General features: G+C 37.3%; 1 protein-coding gene and 1 pseudogene across 1 annotated transcript in view; one reads left to right on the plus strand and one right to left on the minus strand.

The window, feature by feature from the left end:
* The window catches only part of LOC126875441 (uncharacterized), a 299,435-nt gene that overhangs the window by 106,506 nt on the left and 173,714 nt on the right, over positions 1-19,215 (plus strand). The gene's annotated exons all lie outside the window — the stretch shown is intronic.
* LOC126875584 (U6atac minor spliceosomal RNA) lies at positions 3,188-3,287 on the minus strand (annotated as a pseudogene).

Below are 19,215 nucleotides of genomic sequence, written 5' to 3' on the forward strand. Positions count from 1 at the left end.
CCCTTAGGCAAAACGTTTATCTCGTGACCGCGGCTACGTTCGGCGACCAATTGTCACCTCGAACCCAATCTCGCTATCACAAATTTTAAACAATTACAGCTATAATAAAATCTAGGCTAAAGTACTAGAGGATGTTCCCAAAATTTCCAAGGAAAGGCTTCGGCTTTCCTTTCACCTCCGACATATACATATATACGTATGTAAGTATACACACGTATACATATAATATCAATTACGATGCTTATAATGACAATAATACTACTTATAGTTTCTGTCTTCATTTCTAGTTATAAAATACATTTCACTGTTAGTGTCAAAGATTGAAATATCATATTTGCATAATTTCTTACACTTCGATACAGGTAGGAAAACATTGCCATCTCTGCAGAAAAATTATTTCAGCTGTATTTTAAATAGTAATAATTTAAATTCTATTTTTCATCTATATTTTTTATTTTCATTTATTTTTTATTTCTATCATTTCTGTTTATTGCAATGAAGTTATCATATCAAGCTATTTGTGAAAATTATATACAATGAAGATAATAGTATACACGACGAAATAGAAAATTTTGTTTAAAATTTGTCATCATGTCATGTTAGATTGTATGAATATGTATCGAAAAGATAACATTTTTCTTTTTTTTTTATTTGGAAGAATTTTACAATCAATTCTCTTTGAGAATTATAAGTAAATTATTCTGGTGTGGTATAACTTGAATAATAAATGTTTATCGTATGTTTGATTCTGGTTGAATCTAATGCTTAATTCTAGAAAACATAACATGTATGTAGATTATTTATTTTTCAAAACGTACACTATAAATATCAAATATCAAATGCAAAATTTTTCATGGTTTCCTATGAATTAATATATTTTGAAATCTGTCGGAATTAACTAAATATTTTTGCTTCTTTCGTAGATTCTGCAGATGTATTAAGGGAATGCCCTGAATTAGAATGTTCTAAAACAGCGTCTTTTTGTGATTTTTTTTAGAAGGGTAAGAAAGAAACGAATTTGTTGAACTTTGAGATATGATTTTATATATATTTAACGAACACAAACAAATCTTTTTTTAAGTAAAAAGAAAAATTATAACAGATTTCTAATCCTATTTCATGAGCTGCAGTTTTCAATCGGCGTGAAAGATCCACCTCGTAATTCTTGACTGAAACGAAAAACCAAAAAAGGATTAAAATTATTATATATTCTCCTTCTCGATGAACTAAAAAAGTTCATCAAACAGTTTATGTAAATAATTGTTATAGCACCTTAATGTTTATTTTTTCTTTTTATAAGACACATTTTTTCTTTAAACCCGCCAAAATTTTTAATTGCACGCTATTTTCTGCCCTTTTTTTATCTCTGTTATTGTTGTTATCTTGTTATCTTATTACATTCATCCACGCATTTTTACTCTCTATTCCGAGATAAATCTCAACAGCTTTTGATGTACAGAAAACGAATATTTAGAAAAATATAAATGTGTGTAAAAATAAGAATGATATAATGTATGGTAATAGTGTAATACTAAAACATTAATGTTTTTCGATGCTTCAATTATAGATTATTGAAAGTATATTGTTAAGTAAAAGAGATTGGAAAAATAAGAAACCAACACCACTTCTTGGATAGTTTCTGTGAGCGTTGTTACTGCTTGATCGATGTGTTCGGGTGTTTTCAGTGGGATGTTGCAGCTGATTTTGCTCTCTATTATTTCTTTGCTCTCTATTATTTCTTTGCCATTTGATGATTTCATTGCATAGCTTCTCTGTGCTGCTGTAAAGTATTGGTTTGTTTCTGTATGTAATTATTATGGGCGTATGGTCGGAGGTAAGCTTGAGGCTGGGTGCTATGTTTAGTTTATTTCTGTTTAGATTTATAACGGGCCCTCGGGCTAGCTGAACATGTACTGCGGAGACGCATCGACATCTGGCAATCATCTTACTCGAAGAATAGGGTCTGCGTGTGGCGAGCTACGGGACAGAGACAGTTGGAATGTTTACTGTCGAGTGTTACAACTATTTCCTTTTTAAGAAGAGCTATAGAATTATTCCATGCCTTTGTTAGACAAAGCGTTCATCCCGTGACCGCGGCTACGTTCGGCGACTGGCTGTCGCCTCGAGCCCAAGCTCATTATCACAACTCTCAAACAATTACAATCGGATTGAATAACTACAATTGTTTAATTACAGCTATAGTAGACTCTAGGTTACAATGTTACGGAATTATCCAAAATTCGAAAGGCTCCGGTGTTCTTTCATCTCCGACATATATAACCTTGGTTATGAATATTTTAAATCGGCACAATAATTGTTAAAAGTATGTATCAAACATTTGTCGTACAGTAATACGCATGATCGGTAAATATTTCTTATGCTAATCTATAAATCTAAGGAATCTCAGAAAATAAATGCTTTAGATGGAATATATCCGGATTTGCAGATAACTTCTAGATACTGTTCAGTTTGAAAACAAAGACAAGGAATATATGGATTATGTGGAACATCTCGTATCTTATTCCAAAAATTACGAGCTGATGCGGTACATTCTACGTGTTGGTTGGTTTATTAAAGAGAGGAGTGATAAAATTGTAACAGTCAGTGTATATTAAAATCACTTTAAATACAAGTACAAAGATAGTGTATGCCAGTTGTAATCGTCGCACCTTCAATGTTACCGTTCAACTCTACGCTTGCTATTGCACTGTATGACCTGTTATAATGATTCGTTATAATGATCGTCCTAGAAAGGACGTTCGTCTATTCGTATCGAACGATGGTATTATAAAAATTTCAGATGTAACACCGGATGACGATTAGAAAGAACGACGATAATGTTTTGTTCGGAATTTGTTTACCTTTAGACCTAGCGAAGCAAAACAACGTTGTCACTCCAAGGCAAAACAATACGATCCGCCTTAAACGTATCTAAGTACATCTCTGACAATCGTCTGTTCCAGTAGCAAACTGTAGACGCAAGTATATTGCAATCAATTTCGATCATGTTTAAGAAATGTCGACAAACTCTTTCGTGTCTTTTCAAACGAATGAAACTTTATTAGAATATATTGCGAATAAATGTGTTCTGTATTTTTGTGCAGCATGCAAAGTTTAAAAGGATATATTAATCCTTTCTTGTTATTTATACAATTGACATACAATATAACACGTTTGGATATTGATCAAAAATTCATTTTTTATGAAAATAATCTCACCTAACCATTTATATATGTGTTCCATCCTTGTCTACGGGAGTGTTAAGCATGTCTCCTTCCGTACTACAAAAAAATTTTTTTTTTTTTTTTTTACGTGGAGGAAATCTTCATAGACACCTTACCACCCTGTGGGGACGGGCAGAAGGTAGTGCCGGATTCTTACCGGCTAAAACCTCCACGAACGGGACAGTGTAGCAGCGCGAGTTTTTATCGTCGGGCCCCTGTGTGCTTAACACCAAGCACGTTTAAAAACCAAGTACTCCCAGAAAGTACACCCAGAACACACGCAAGGGAGGGGCTGGCCGCTTGCCTGTTTGTATATTCTAAGAGAAATTTTGGTTTTTCCGTCCCTTTTTTTGGGGGCCTTCCATACCGAGGATTCGAACTCGCTACGCGTCACCTTCAATTCTCGACCTTAACGACCGTAGCCAACTGCCCCGCCGAGCTTCTAGCTCATTGGAAAGTATTTGATTCTTAATGTGGTAATGTACATCATAGGAAGTATTCTAATTAGCCTCTTGAAGGAAATGTACATTTTTCATAGCCCTCTCTAAATACAAGGGGTAAAGGTAAATAATTCCCTTAATTTAATCATTATTATTAAATCTATTATGAAGCTCTTAATAATATATTTTTGCTGCTATTATAATTCTTGTAGTAAGAGATGGCCGTTCTAAAATAATTGCTGCTTCTTCTAATGCACTTATTTTCAAGATGCCTAGCCTTGCGTTTTCCATCGCACTGGCAGAGATTTTATAACGTATGGGATTAGCATAAGTTATAAATAGGTCTAATTAATAATTTGTAACAGAAGATTTTAACCTCAAGATTTAGGTCAGATGCAAACAATCGAATTTGCAACAAATGACCGCAACGGCAATGGGTTGGAAGAGCAAGAAAATACTTCGACTCGCGGAAGTTCTTTTCAGTTTGATCGGACCACTCGATAGTCGCATTGCACTTTGTTGTGCCTTTTAACAAGTCCTTGAGCGGTTGTAGAATTTGCGCTACCCCCGGTATGAAACATCGATAAAAGTTGATCATACCGAAGTATCTTCGCAGTTCCTTAACAGTACCAGGTGCTTTGATTATCGCATCAACGCGTTCAGCCAGAGGTTTTGTCCCCTCCGCGGTAACGGTATAGCCAAGAAATTGAATTTCGCGCACGCCGAATTCGCATTTTTCGAGGTTTATAACGACCCCGTATTCGTCGAGGCGATTGAACAAAATCCGCAAGTGTTCGCGGTGTTGTTCCTCGATATCGGACGCGATTAAAAAATCATCGAGGAAATAGCAAAATATAGCGACAGATATAGCAAAAGAGTCAACAAACACCGAAACCCCCTAAATAAACAGCCATGTCACTGCGCCACGCCAGAAAAATTACTGAAAATTCTCAACGCGGGAATTGATTGTAATTTCAACAAGTAAATAAAAAAAAATACCTGGGCATGACCCTGGACAGGAGGCTAACTTGGAAAAATCACATCATAGACAAAACAAAGCAACTCAAGGACAAACTCAAGAAATTCTATTGGCTCACATATTATATTAAATATTATATTAAATATTATTGGCTCACATATAATATCAAATATTATATTAAACACGAAAAATGTAAAGCGCCGACACATATTATAGCATGGCTACGTCGTACCGTTGCGTATCGGTACCTTTGCCTAAAACATCATTACAAAAATTCACCGTTTATTGTGAATACCAAAATGTATTTAAAATTGTATCTTGGGTTTAATAAACATCTTTAAAAAAAAAAATATTATCACACTTTGTTTACAGACAACTTTGTAAATGCATAGTTTATACATTTATATCTATACCAATCTATACATAACTGCTGCAGGAAGCTCTTTTATAAATGGCGCTTTTATAAATTTTTATAAATGCAAATGAATTTAAGAGGATTTTAACCGTACGTCAGCACATACAGTTTATTTTACGTGTCTCTACATAAATATGTTTTATATTTATATTATAAATACTTACATTTGTGCATTGTGTTTAATTATGAAACTTCTGTTTCGTACAATTAATAAATAACGATGAAATATAATATAATAATTCATAACACGATGAAATATGTCATATTTCGAACGTGTTTCCCGAGGTATAAAAAATTAACCGTTTAAATAACTCGTTAGAATTAAATTTCAATGAACTACTTCAAAAACGACTTGAAAATTATTTTTTCAGAAAATAATTTATTAGCCAAATAAATAGAAAAATGAATAGAAAAATGTAGCAAATGTGAAAATTATTTAAAAGTTGAGATCGTGCGCGGTTATCATTAGTTTGCATTTTGGGCACATTTTGTATACATTATTTTAACCAATTGAAGAAGAAAATAAAGTGCAACATTCCATATATTAATGGATTCAACGAAAAATATTTCCGGCCATTAGGCAACCGGATACCACACTAACCCAACCAACTACTTCTTTTCTTTTTCTTCTTCTAAGATTCTTGTGGATATCTAGGGGGAACTGAGATCGAACGGCGATAACATGTATAAGGGAAAGTTATACAGAAGAATGCCCTTAACTACATATTTCAAGTTCATTAAAATCGGTCAGACATTCTCTGATGATAATTAAGGAATTAATATGGAGAACAATTTATGTAACAATACATTCGCTGACACGTTGAATGAAATATTTAATAAATATTATGTAGGATTCTTTTATTTATTTAGAATGAGTTAAACAGGAAACGATGGTTATTTAACGTGAGCTAAATACTAATACGTCGGGTTAACATTAGAATTTAAGGCGCGTAACGATTCTTCGTTTGAATTAGCCATCGTTTTACGAGACAGAGATTATATTTACGCGAATATACAAGATTTTACAAAATATTATGAATATTGAGTTTAATGAATGATAAGATTAACAAACGATAAGTTTAACTAATAATTAGATTAAAGAATAATAAGTTTAACGAACAATGAGAGGAACGAATAATATGTCTTACGAATAATAAATTTAACGAATAATGAGATTAACGATTAATAGGTTTTACGAATAATGAATTTAATTAACGCTATTAACAATGTTCCTAGGTTCAAACGAATCCACGGTCAACGGGATAACTCTTTACTATGCGTAGAATAATTTTAAACACAAAAAAAATACGATTGCTGAGACGCTCGGTAAACTGCTCGATGTATCACTTTTCAAGGCGATCACACGAATGAATATCTGATGAAAATCTTTTTCGCTGTACGACTGCATTTGTTTGTTATATGCTCGCTGGAGGCATCGAGAAGGTTCCAATCGTCGTTGCTAGGCAGTTTCTGTCAAAAGTTTGTTGTATACTCTTTGGAAGCATCGAGAAAGATCCAAACGCCGTTACTAGGCAGTTTCTGTCTGAAGTTTGATTCCTAATACAACGTGTGTCCCATTATATCGACATCTCCAAAGTAGAATTCTATGTGATTTCTAGGAAGAACAATACAACCGATCCACACCTTCGTCAGGCAAAACGTTTATCCCGTGACCGTGGCTACGTTCGGCGACCAGTTGTCACCTCGAACCCACTTTCGCTTTCACAAATATCAAACAATTACAAATGACAATTGCTTAATTACAGCTATGATAAAATCTAGGCTAAAGCATTAGAAGATTTCCTCAAAATTGCAAAGGGAAGGCTCCGGTTTTCCTTTCATCTCCGACAAATATATACAATATTGTTAACTAGTGATTTGAATTGTATAGAGTTTTAACAGTTGAGCAGATTACAGTTGCAATCTAAAGCGTGATCATATCCATTTCCAATTAACTTCAACCAAAAAAAAAAAAAAAGAAATTATAACTATATAAATGAAATACAGATATGTAACAATTTATCTTGCATATTTTACTTTTTATAATTCTTGAAGAATATTTGTATCCTATCCAAATTTTTTACATTATTTTCTAAATTTAATCAGGACTCAAAGGTTTAAAAACAATATAATACAGAGAATATTACATAATTATTGCGGATCAATATATTTTCATTAAAAACAGAATTTGTGTGTATTTCACTGTAACAAGGTTATGTTTATGAATAGAAAAATTCGGATATGGATGGTTCTACAGAAGTGGGAATTTCTTGCGGTCCTTATATTTCAATACTTTTAAAAATGTTAAATTGTATTATAATTGCACGTCATAGAAGGATAATAAATGTAATTTCATAAGCAAATTACGAAGAACTGCCAATTTAATTTAATTATATCCAAAAATTACCCTTTTACACGTGAAATTCTCAATCCACTGTTAAATAATATGATAAAGTTGTAAAAGAAGTAGCAACCTGAAGCAGCCTGATAAGAGTGTAATATAATATTTATGTTATATTCATGCTTGCGAGTTTGCTCCGGAGCGCCTGGTCGCGATTGCTGGGCCATCATCGAGCTAGTCAATGATGATGAAAAATTCTCAACGCGAGAATTGATTGTAATTTCAACAAATAAATAAAAAAAAAAAACACCACACCCAAGCGGTCACCCATCTAAGTACTATCCGTGCCCAACGTTGCTTAACTTTCGTGATCGGACGAGAAAGAGTGCTTTTATTTTTTTTATAACGTGTTTTTTTTTTTTTAAATGTTTATTTAAACCCAAGATACAATTTTAAATACATTATGGTGTCCACAATAAACGGTGAATTTATATAATGATATCTTAGGCAAAGGTACCGATACGCAACGGTACGACGTAGCCATGCTATAATATCTGTCGACGCTTTACATTTTTCGTGTTGAATATAATCTTTTGGTTTAAGCCGCTGGAGGAGCGGAGCTTCTATGTGATTTTGTTTTTATTTGTTTTTACTGTCCTGGAAACTGGGTCGCAAAAACAGGACGCTTCGGTAGTATATTTTTGGGTGCTGTGAAATTTTGGGGAGGGGTGGGATGAGGGGGAGGGGGAGGGGGATGTTAAATAAGTTTCTTTTAAAAGAAGGAGAATTACAATAATTACAATGTTTGCACCTGTGTTGTACGGGGGCAGAATTGAGTTTTATCGGTTTAATGGATTTTCTCTCTTATTTTATTATGGATTCAGTGTCCACCAATATTTTTTTATATTTTTTCTATGTTTGTCTTTGTGTCTTTCAGAGGGAGGGCCATGTTGTATCTCCATCTAGTGTCTGCGGTCTGTCCATTTAGGTTTTCTTCGTAAAGTATGGTTTTGATCCCTATTTTTCTTTTTATGTGATAAATTATTGGAATATTATTTTAGTCCTGGAGGTAGTTTTTTTCGTCAAAGTATAGGAAAGCTTCTGGCGGGATGTAGCCTGTTGTCAGAGTATTTTTGTAATATGCGTCATTTGGAAATAAGCAACTGAAGATTAAACTATTTTCTTTTATCTTTGCCGCTTGCGCGAAGTAGTTTCTTATTAGCTTTAGGATGTGACAGTCTATGCGGTGAATGTTGGCTAGGTCGTATATTATTTTGTTTTTTACATATCTTTTGAATCCGCTGTGTTCGGATCTGTAAATACTCAAGCAAGCCCTGATGCATTTTCTTTCGAAGATGCGAATTTTTTCCATTTGGGAGGCTGATATGTTGTGCCAGATTGGGCAGCCGTAGGTTATGATCGGTCTGATTAGTGCTTGATACATAGAATTTTTACTTTGCTGTCGAGATGTTTGGAGTGGAATAGTTTTTTTATTTTCCAGAATGCTTTATTGGCCTTAGTAAGTTGAATTTCGGTGTGCTGCTTGTAGTTTAATTTATAGTCTATGTTTACTCCTAGGTATTTTACGCAATTTTTGTGTGTTATAAGAGCCCCTTTGTCTGTTTTTTCTCTTAGTTGAAATTTTTTGCAGTATTCTCTTTCTATTGGGTCGATTTCACTTGACATGGGTCTAAACAGTATGGTTTCGCATTTGCTTATGTTGATTTTTAGTTTCCATGCCTGATAATAGTCGTTTATTTTCTCAAAAAGTTCTTGGAGTTCCGTTTTTATTGTTTTGGTTTTGCGACCTGTTACGTAGATGATTAGGTCATCTGCGAAGGCTATGGAGCGTTTATGGGTGGATGTATTGAGATTAAAGAGATTTAGTAAGTCACTGTTGTAAATACTGAAAAGTAACGGGGAATTTACTGTACCTTGTTGTAGACCGTTTTTTATGGAGAATTCTTTGCTTGATGAGTGTGAACCTTCAGTCATTACGAATGTTCTGCTTGTGATCATGTCCCAGACTATTTTAATCAGGTATTTAGGAAAATTTTTTTTGATCAATTTGTATATGAGACCTGGGATCCAGACTGTGTCGAAAGCTTTTTCGAGGTCTATTAAGCAGGCGGCTACTCGTTGTTTTGCGTTTAGAGCCCAGCAGATATCCGACGTAAGTTTGTTTATTGCGTGAATTGTGGAGTGTTTGTGTCGGAAGCCGAATTGATTCTCTGGGATTATGTTATTTTTTGTGCAGAAGGAGGTTAGCGGGTTGTTTACGATTATTTCAAATACTTTGCTTATGTTGGGGTGGAGACTTATGGGTCGTAGGTTTGCGGGCGATGAGCCGTCTTTATCTTTTTTTGTTATAGCTATCAATTTGGCTTTTTTCCATTTTCTGGGGAAATATGTGTTGTTTAGAGCATTGTTGAAGAGTACTGTGTAGTACCATTTTATTTTGTTCGGTAGGCGCTTGAGTAAAATGTTTGGGATGCCGTCGAAGCCGGAGGATTTTTTGTTGTTTAGTTTGGAGAAGATTGTGTTTAGTTGATTGTAATTTGTGAAATAGTTTATTTCTGGATCTGGTTGTTTGGGGTTGTCTGCGGTGTTTTCGTTTGAGAATGTGCAGACTGTTTTGTTTAGCGTTTTGTCTTGTTCCATTTCATTTTTTAGTTTGTTTGTTTCGGTGATGATAATTCTGTTTAGTTGTTCTCGGCCCATGTGTTCGTCTTGCGTATGTATTTTGGAAAAGTGGGTGCCGATGATGTCTAATTTTTCTATTGTTTTAGATATTATGAAGTTACCCTCGGTGTCTTTGATGGTGTTGTGTATCGTTATACCTGCTTCTTGGATGAGGGAGGCATTTTCTGGGGGCAATTTGAGAGGTGGGATGGGGTTTTGTTCTTTTGGTCTAAAGATTTGATTTATTTGTGGGAACATGTTGGCTGAGTCGTTTTTGGAGATGTTTTTTATTTTGTTTGTCCAGTAATGGTTTATAGAATTTGCGAATTCTTGTTTCAGTTGCGCTTTTATTCTGTATAGTAGGTACTTTAGGAATTCCAATTCTTCTCTTTTGTCGTAAGAATAGTTAAATTTTATATTGTTTATTTTGGAGAGTATGTAGCTTTTATCTCGATGTAGATCTTTTATTTTATTGTTTATATAGCATGAATTTTTTTCTTTTATGTTTGGCACGGATTTTTGAAGAGCGATTTGTGTATGTTTTTCTATTTCATCTATGAATGAGTCGATTTGACTATTTGTTAGGTTGACGTTGTTACGCCATGCGGCTTGCCATAGATCATATTCTTAACTGTCGGTCGCGGCACTATAATGTCGCAGACGGATCTTCGCGGCTGCCCGGCAAAACAAACATTGTAGTGGCAAGCGCATGGTTCATTAAGCAGGGCGACCTCCAGAAACGTCGATTCGTGGCCGTTATTTTATCTGGCGTAAAAGAATGTGGCGTGATCCGAAGGTAGTGGGGGTCGCCTTCCAGAAAGAATCAGAACGTTTCGAGAAGCCAAACAGTCAACACATATCTTATATCGCGCATTACGTAGTCACATTTCTTTTTGTTGTTCCATTTATATCTTTCTAGTTAATAAGTTGTTGCAATAAAAATTAATTTAGTTGCGTTAATTCTGTGAAATTTCATTGAACTACCCTTATTATCATAATCGAAATAAGGGAATCGATCAGTTCGTGGCGTCGATTGTTTAATCGTAACGAGAACTTACAACTCTCGTTGACGTGATATCTCGCGATCGCGTCTCTCCGCGAATGATCGAAACAGACGTTGTTGTAGATCTTTAGGTCGCAGTTTTGTTCAAGTATGTTTTGGAACTTTTTCCAGTCTGTCTTTTTGTAATTGTACCTGGGTGTCTCGGTCTGAGTTTCGAGTGTTAGGGAGTCAGATGTATTTTTGTTTACGTGAAATACTAGGGCGTTATGGTCACTGTCATAGGCTGAGGTTTTGAGGTTGTTATTTGGACGTAGGTTTTGGAATTTTAGTCGCGCATCTGCTAGGCATATGTCCAGGTATGAGCCTCCTTTTGGGTAAGAGGGTAGCTCGGAGCTGTATAAGTTTGTTTTGTAGTGGATGCTTTTATTGTCTAGCCAGTTTCTAATGAAGTTGCCTCTCGTGTTGTTTATTTCGTTTTTCCAGCTTGTATGTTTTGCGTTAAGGTCTCCTGCTATTATATAGTAGTTTTCCGGTTTGTTGAGCTGTAAGAGTTCGAAAAGATTATTGAATTCGTAGTTAAATTCTTTCTGGTTTCCGTAGGTTGCGTAGGCTGCAGTGATGAATAAATTTTCCTTATTGCTTATTTTTATTTTTATGATCGTTGTTTCTAAGGTTTTGAAACTTGTTATTTTGTCAATTAGAATTGTTTTGTATTTTATAGGGTTTTTTATGAGGATCGCTGTTCCTCCTCCTTGACTGGCGTTCGGTCTGTCGTGTCTTATCATGGAGTAGTTTTTGAAGTGTACATTGTGTCTTTTGTTTAGTTTTGTTTCTGAGATGAGTACCATATCGGGGGCTTCTTTATTTATTAGGGTTAGCATACTGTATCTTTTTTGGTTTGAAATTAAAGAGTTAGCATTTATTGCAATTATTTTCAGGTGCTTTAGGTTAAATTTATGTGTTTTTTGCTGTAATTGTTGGTTTAGCGTGTTTTGGTTATTCGTCATCTGTACTATTGAAAGTGCTGAAGATGGCGTCGAACCTTTCTTCGTGCGTTGATAGTGTATTTTTTATTTCGTTTAATTGCATTTGTTGTTCTTTTAACGCTTGGAGGATACCTTTCTTAAAGTCTTCGATAACGTTTATAATGTTTAAATGGGGGGAGTCATCGATTGTGGTTGAGATTTGGCTTGAGCGCGGATCTAAGTTTGTTAATTGTGATGTGTTTTCGATTGTTTGATTTAATTTTGTTTGTTGTTTCACTACGTCAGAGAACTTTAGTTCTGGGACGTATTTGCGGCTTATTTGGGCAATTCGTTTTATCTTTGTTTCTTTGTCTTTTTTGATTTTATCGGCTAGCTTTTTACGAAGCTCTACGAGTTTGGGGCAACCTTTGTATGACGCGGGGTATCCATAGTTTTTGCAATTGACGCAGAATATTTTGTCTTTGATTACTGCGTTTTCCCTTTTTATTTTGCAGTCGCCTGGACCATGGGGCTCACTGCATTTAACACAGCGGTAGTTTAGGTTGCAGCTTTGCGCTGTGTGACCTAATCGCTGGCATTTGTGGCATTGAGTTATGTCATCCTTTTTTTTTACTATTTTTCCCCATTTTATTCTGAAGTAGTTAAAATGGTTAACTTTTAACAAGTTATTTATATTACTGTCGGGGGATACCTGTATTATATAAATTGGGAGCAGTATATTGTTCTTCCTTGATCTTTTTGTCGTGAATCGTGTGACTTTTTTGAATTTTACGTCTTCTATTTGCAAGGCTTGTAGGTCTGTAAGTATTTCTGTTTCGGTGTAGCTATTGTCTAAACCTTTTAACAAGTATGTATGGTGTTTCTCTGTTTTGGGTGTGCACGTGTAGAAGATTGTGTTCGCTGAGAGGAGTGTTTGTTTTGCTTTATGGAAGTCGGGTAGGTTTCGGAGGTAGAGTGCATGTTTATCTGAGTGTATTCTTTTAATATGGAACTGATTGATGCCCGCTACTTTCTCTATGAGCGTTACCGTGTCCTTTGGGTCTTGTAGCGTTATGTTGATAGGCGGCGGTTTGTTATCCCTTGTAGTGGATGGGGTACTCGTACGCTCCTCCGCGGAGCATCCGGTGGGGCGTCCGTCAGGTGCTCGGTCCCCCCTTGGCGATGCTGGTGGCGCCGGGCCTCCTGGGTTGTACGATGGGGTGTGTCGCCCCTGCGGCGCCGATTGTTCCGATGGCATGGTGGGACCGTGCCTTCCCATTTTGCCTCCTAATGTTTCTTTTTTCTTTTTTATTTGTTCCAGCGTTGAGCTCGAAGTGGGGTAGTTTGATGGTCCCGGTTCTGGATGAGGCTCTGGTTCAGATTGTAATATACTGAATCTGTTTTTTGTTATGATCGCTGGAGGCGAGGTAGCTCTTGTGGGCTTCATGTTTTTCATTTCGTTAGCCTTTTCTTCTTGGCTGGAGTGATAATCTACAACTGTGTTTCCTAGGATGTTTACTAGTCTTTTCGTCCTGGCAACCAGGTTAGGTTGTGGGTTGAGTTTCCGCGTCTTTTGAGCGGGAGGTCTTAAACTATTGTTGGTTTCCTTGGCTGTTTTTTGTGTGATTATTTTTCTCTTGATGGCTTTTTTTATTGGGTCTACGGTGGGTTCCGTTTCGTTGCTTTTGGCTTCATTATCGGCAGCTTCTATCTTTTTATACAGTTTTATTTTGTCTTGTTTTATTTTATTTTCTTTTTATTCTTATTTGTATTTATAGAGATGATGTCAATGCAGTATTTTTCACTTTTTGTCACTTTTTGTCACTTGTTCCTTCTACTTTAGTGAATGTTAGTCTACTTTGACGCGCGCACTGAGAGGTCCATCCTGCTCGGCGATCTACAATCAACTGATTTTTTTTATAATGTGTATTGACCAGTAGATGAATGTTATATTGGTATGTTGTTCACAATAAACAACGAACTTTGGTTGTGGGGTGGTTTAGGCAAAAGTACCGGTACATGACGGTACGACATAGCCATACAATATTTTGTGTGTCGGAATTACATTTTTTTAGCTTTACAATATATAAATTGGATTTAAGTCGCTGTAGAACGGTGCTTATATACGACATTGTTTTTTTCTTTCTATCTCTGTCCTGAAAACCTGGTCGCAAAAACAGGACAGACAAGAATGAGTGCACTCAACTCGATTTGAGCGTTGGCTGAAATAAATGGTTTTATTATTTGCTTTTGCTGAAGCGATGTTCACTTCTAGGAAAACTCTACATCTGCTTTAGTTTTTTTTTTTTTTTACTTATTTATTAAAATTACAATCAATTCTCGCGCTGAGAATTTTCAGTAATATCTTCTTTAGTGTTTAGTTTTTTTTAGTCCTCAAAGCCATCGAGTACTGTTTAGCTCAATTTTTTTTTTTTATTTATTTGTTAAAATTACAATCAATTCTCGCGCAAAATAAATTTGATGGGCCTCCCAGCCTTTTCTAGGAATATGCCATGCACAGATGGTACAGCCGCGTATATATATGTCGGGTTTACATTAGAATTAGGGTTAGGGGCGTGAAACGAATCTTCGTTTGGGTTACACGTTGTCGCTATGCAATAGAGAAGACATTGACTAGTGCAAATACGATTCTTATAGAACCGGACAAGTAACCGTGGTAGTTAGGTACTCGAGAAACTAATGATCCTAGGTTCCATAACGAATCCGCGGTCGACGGGATGATAGATGAACGTGCTCACAAAATTCACTGGTCGTAAAGAGTTACTCTTTTCGTCGATGAGATGGCAAGAAAGAATGACATTCCGTCCCAACAATGCCACAGAGGAAAAGCTATGATGGGGTGTGTCTTAGGACACGAGATCATCGGATTCGTCGAGAAAAGCCTTCGTTCAGAAAGTAAGGGAAATTGGCGTTGCTGCTAATTGGTCAATCTCCATATCGGTGGTTAGAAAAAGATGCTAGCCGCCCTCGAGGGAAAGTTGCTAGTGGAAGACGCCGTTCGTTGAAAAATAGGTCTCCCCTATTTTCCCGTAGTTGGGACGAAGACTGTTTGTCTGTTTGAAGGACTTTAATTGGCTAAATCTTAAGATTTATAATAGGCCCTCGGGCTAGCTGAACATGTACTGCGGAGACGCATCGACATCTGGCAATCATCTTACTCGAAGAATAGGGTCTGCGTGTAGCGAGCTACCGGACAGAGACAGTTGGAATGTTTACTGTTGAGTGTTACAACTATTTCCTTTTTAAGGAGAGCTATAGAATTATTCCAATTATTAGCTAGACAAAGCGTTCATCCCGTAACCGCGGCTACGTTCGGCGACTGGCTGTCGCCTCGAGCCCAAGCTCATTGTCACAACTCTCGAACAATTACAATCGGATTGAATAACTACAATTGTTTAATCACAGCTATAGTAGACTCTAGGTTACAATGTTACGGAATTATCCAAAATTCGAAAGGCTCCGGTGTTCTTTCATCTCCGACATATATAACCTTGGTTATGAATATTTTAAATCGGCACAATAATTGTTAAAAGTATATATCAAACATTTGTCGTACAGTGTTGAAGTGGTTACCACTTCTAAGAAAACTCTACATCTGGTCTTTTTTAGTTTTCTCAAGCACTGAAGCCATCGACAGCGTGTAGACAAAAGACTGCGACGAAGTCAGGCCATAAACAGTAGACAGGCGACGTTGGCTTCGGGGTTTTTCAGTTATTAGATAATACAGCTAGCGTGCGGATCTGGACCAGCTCAAATTGTATTTTTACTTATTACACTTCTATTTAAATATATTTTCTACCTTACAATTTATCCACGTGTTTTCTCTGTTTACACACCGAATAACCTCAACAGGTTATGGGCCCAGGGCTGTAAATTGCAAGGTAGCAACGTGAAGTGAATAAAATTGTTAAAGTGTTGTGCTTAGTAAAATAAGGGATAGTGCTAAAATGGAATCAGCAAGTGCGAAGGTCGAGATGTTACGCGGCGAAGAAAATTGGCTCCAGTGGCGTTTTGTTATGCGTACACTTTTGGAGGAAGATGACGACCTGATCAACGTGTGTGAAGGGAATTTGTGTCATCCAGGTAACAGCGCGGAGAAAGAAACCGCTCGTGGAAGACTTTTGAAAGCAGATCGATTAGCGAGAAAATTAATCGTGACCTCAGTAGGAAAGAAACCGTTGGATCTTCTTTTATGTTGCACGACAGCACATGAAATGTGGAAAAAGCTGAATACAGTATATGACATGAAGTCGGATGAGAATTTAAATATGGTCCAGAAGCAGTTCTTCGATTTTAAATGGGAAGAATCTGAAAATGTCTCTTACAACCTATCAAAGTTGGAACTCATAGCGGCGAAGATGAAAGCCCTTGGGAGTGAAATTGGCGAGAAAATGCTGATAACAGGCATTTTATCGGTGTTACCAAACAAATTCGATCATTTTCACAGTGCGTGGGATTCCGTGGAAGAAGAAAAGAAGACCTTAGACAGGCTTAGTACCAGGCTGATGACGGAAGAAATTAGATGGAAGAAAGAAGACCAGGAAACATCGGTGGCACTGGTAACAAAAGGTAATAATTATAAAAGGGAACAGCAGAAGCAGTCAAGTAAACGCGAATACGAGAAACAAGGACCAAGTTGCTTTAACTGTGGAAAAGTTGGCCATCTAAAGAAGGATTGCTTTAAATGCTTTATATGCAAAAGGAAAGGCCACACCAGCAAAAACTGTTTTAAAAATAACAAAAGAAGCAACAGTAGAGACAACCAGGAACCTAGAAACCAAAATCGGGATCACAGCGAAATTGGTCTATTAGGAAGTACCTCAGCGATACAAACGGCAAACCCTGATGTTTGGATAATCGACTCAGGAGCTACGGATCACATGACGGGACGACGGGAATGGTTCAGCGTTTTCGAAGAATTCGATAACACGGTGAAGATAGAGATCGGCGATGGTACGTTCATGGATGCGTGCGGCAAAGGAAAAATCAGAGTAGAGACTTTTGTGGACGGCAAATGGGTAACATGTACAATGAACGATGTTCTATACGTACCAGGTATGAAAAGAAATCTGTTTTTGATTCGATCTGTCGCAAGAAGGGGCATAGATTTTTGTATTTCAAAGGAAGGGACCAATTGCATATTTTTACAAAATCAGAAAATAATAGCAAGAGGTTCTGTTATCGGAAATTTGTATAAAGTAGATATGCGAGTTATCATACCGTCAGTTTGTAATTTTAGCAATAGAGCGGAGTCAAACGCGGACACATTGCAGTTATGGCACGAACTATGTCATCAGAACATCAGACATGTTAAAGAATTCTTAAAGAATTCAAATATGAAAGTTGTAGAGGATAATAACTTTTTCTGTGAAGGTTGCGCGTACGGGAAACAGCATAGATCGAGTTTTCACGAGAAAATCAATCGGGCGACTAAACCTCGCGAAATTATTTATACGGATGTATGTGGACCTATGGAAGTCGAGTCATTAGGCAAGAATCAGTTCGCTGTGGAGTGCCGAAGCGTGCAGACGTGTCTCTAGTGCCCAGCGTAGTCCGAAAACAACACGTGTCGCTCAACTGTCGAAAGAGAACACAGCTAAGTGTCCCTTACCCTTTAGGGAGAAGAAAATCTCACGCACCTAACCCCAACTCGAATACTAGCCTCACAGCCTCACGACTAGTTGTTCATTCCGAATTAACTAGCTCGATGATGGCCCAGCAACCGCGACCAGGCTCTCCGGAGCAGACTCGCAGCTACCCCGCGCTACCCCCCCCCCCCCGTGGCAGAAGTGTAGCAGAACTCTCCGCACTAACGACGCTAACACTACAAAGAAAAGAAAAATAGAAACAGCAACGCAAATAAACACATACAACAGGTTCGCCGTATTGGAATTCTCAAACGACGCCGTGGAAATCGTAGAACCACCAAAAAACCAACACTCACAGAGAATCCCCCCTCCCCCACCAATATTTGTGGATGACGTCATCGACATACAGACAATGATCAAGTCCCTAGAGAGAGATATCAGCAAGGAGGAATATAACCTTAAGATAAGCAACAATAAAGTTAAAATACTACCGACGAACCCAGAAGCTTACAGAAAACTCACCAAGACACTCAGGACCCTGAACGCCAACTTCCACACCTACCAACTCAAACAGGAAAGGCCTTTCCGGGTGGTCCTACGAAACATACACCACTCAGCAGACATAGACGAACTAAAATACGAACTCTCAAAACTCGGCCACGAAGTCATCAACGTAAGTAATATAAGGCATAGAGTCTCGAAAGACCCGTTATCCTTATTCTTCCTAGACATTAAACAAAAACCGAACAATAAGGAAATCTACAACATCAGTCGCCTAATGAACGCGATAGTAAAGATCGAACCACCGCTCGTGAAAAAAGAAATAGTGCAGTGCAAAAGGTGCCAAAGGTACGGTCATACGCAGAAATACTGCAACCATACTTTCCGTTGCGTTAAATGCGCAGGCACTCACTCCACTGACCAGTGCGCCAAATCACCGGAAACCCCAGCGAAATGCATCCACTGCCAAGGGGACCACCCTGCCAACTACAAAGGCTGCCCAGCATATAAAATACTATACACGAACAGGTACCCTAAGCTCAGAGCAAAAGAGGTATCCAACCAAACACCCAGCCCGCCGAAATTCACGACTACCCCAACCCCCTCAACCAACCAAACACCCAGTCCTACCAAATTCATCTCCACCTCAACCTCCTATGCCCAAGCAGTACAAGGCATCCAAAATAACCCGAACAGCCAAAGGAACCTTCCCCAAAACAGTGTCCCCAACCCACCTAACACAGACAACTCCTCAAGGCTTGAAAAGCTAATAGAGAAACAATCGGAGCAAATAAATTACTTGCTATCGCTACTAACACTCATCGTGGAAAAATTAGCACGCCCCGACTCAAAATAAAACCAAGGCGCATAGCACTCTGGAACGCCAACGGTCTAGCGCAACACAAACTTGAACTAGAACTCTTCTTAAAACACCAGCAAATCGACGTAATGCTCGTATCGGAAACCCACTTCACCGACAAGAGCTACCTGAAAATAAATGGTCACAAATTCTACCATACTCAACACCCCAGCGGAAAGTATGGCATGAAGGACTAC

The sequence above is a fragment of the Bombus huntii genome, chromosome 18, assembly GCF_024542735.1.
Source record: "Bombus huntii isolate Logan2020A chromosome 18, iyBomHunt1.1, whole genome shotgun sequence".
In the NCBI taxonomy this organism is placed as follows: domain Eukaryota; kingdom Metazoa; phylum Arthropoda; class Insecta; order Hymenoptera; family Apidae; genus Bombus; species Bombus huntii.